Raw genomic sequence first — 1,662 nt, 5'->3', positions numbered from 1 at the left:
TTCTTTTGAACAGTCTCTTGGAGGAGAGACGAAACGTTTCATTAGAGAAGAACCCGTCCAGAAGACCTATACAATTTTTTTTTCTTTTTGATTTTTTACCTGGATTACTGAGATGCATCAGGACATTTGCAGATTTTTTATCAAATTTGTCCAGTGGTTCACATAGACACATATAAAACATTACTGGCCATCTTTGGCTTTCAGTAGCAGGCAATGACAAGCCTTGACTGTGGTTGTTTAATTCAAACTTACTGTATAACACAGTGGTTTCCAAAGTTGTTTCGGTTTCAAATTTAATTAAACATTTAAAAAACATTTGAAAAATGACAAACATTTTTTTGCCTTAGTTAATCATTTGTGTACTTCATAATACATAAAAGTAGCATAATGAATATTGTTGCTATGCCCTTGTTTATTGGTCCTTTTTTCCAGTGTGATGATCAACACAACCCTTATGATTAATGCAGTTTTTGAAAAAAAAAAGTTAACATTCAGTGATAACAAGCAATAATATAAGATTTATTCATTAAAAAACACTCCACATGAGCCAGGGTAATGTACCTCACAACAACCACTAAAATCAGCTGCAAAAATAGCTCTAAATATAAAAACAGCTAACCATCTTCTGGTAAGGATTACACCCCAACCTCCGAACAAGCTAAATTTTTCAGATTCTGCCTTACAAGAGAAAATTAAACCGACCGTGAAACAATTCCTTCAAGAACAAATGTACAACACAACAGAAGAGGCACTGACAACGTTTTTATGTTCAGATCCAGAACCAACTAACGCAAAGTTCCATCTCTAACTGATAAATTACATGTTGAAAAAATAGAAGTATTTCCCATGACAGCTTCTGACCAATTTGGAAACTGCCCAGACGTAAAAATTCAGGCCTCAGCAGATGAGTTGGATGTGAAACAGAGAACAAAATCTTGCATGAAGCTATATTATACGTTCTCAGACGATTCAGATGCAGAAATTCAGTTTGCTTTGCCTGATCAGGTCATAGATAACGGGAAGCAGACTGTAAAAGCTGAAAAGAAAGAAAAAGGCAGGGGTTTTATCAACGAAGCTTCTGTGACAGCGGCAGATAGGGGTTTTAACCATCTGATAAGGATTCCACAGATGAGTTTGATGTAAAACAGAAAAATCTCATGCGAAACCATACAATCCATTTTTAGATGATTCAAATGCAGACATTCAGGCCTTATCTGGTGAYTTAACTACGGATGAATCATCTGATCATACATATATACTGTAGCTAAATCACTCGTGTCTGTCTTACTTATGAGATTTCAACAGTATTCAAAGAATCGTAAAACAAAGGCGGCGACGCCAAATGTATTTCCTGTCAGAGAACGTCTGTCTCATTTATTGTCGGCAGACATAAAAAAGAGTGCCGACAATACTACACATCTTCAAGAACATCTGGGAGAAATCGCTGAAACTATTCACAGACAGTTTCTTCAAACATATGGCTCTGTAGAAAATTATTTACCAATTTCAATGGAGGCAAGTTACAATTTTGACCAAACTTTTTTTTGCGTCTTGAAAGTGAACCCAGAGAACAGAAAACCTCGCAAACACGGTCGATTTCAAAAGGTAGTTAAAATCTTCAAAAGTCTCTTTTGTTGGAAGAACAGTGTATATATATATATA

General features: G+C 35.5%; 1 protein-coding gene across 1 annotated transcript in view; it reads left to right on the top strand.

Annotated features, from left to right (window-relative positions):
• The window catches only part of LOC106535267 (heparan sulfate glucosamine 3-O-sulfotransferase 3B1), a gene marked incomplete at its 5' end in the record, with an annotated part of 109,381 nt that overhangs the window by 46,157 nt on the left and 61,562 nt on the right, over positions 1-1,662 (top strand).

This window comes from Austrofundulus limnaeus, unplaced genomic scaffold, assembly GCF_001266775.1.
Source record: "Austrofundulus limnaeus strain Quisiro unplaced genomic scaffold, Austrofundulus_limnaeus-1.0 Scaffold7, whole genome shotgun sequence".
NCBI lineage: Eukaryota > Metazoa > Chordata > Actinopteri > Cyprinodontiformes > Rivulidae > Austrofundulus > Austrofundulus limnaeus.
This window is presented reverse-complemented; position numbering and strand designations above follow the sequence as displayed.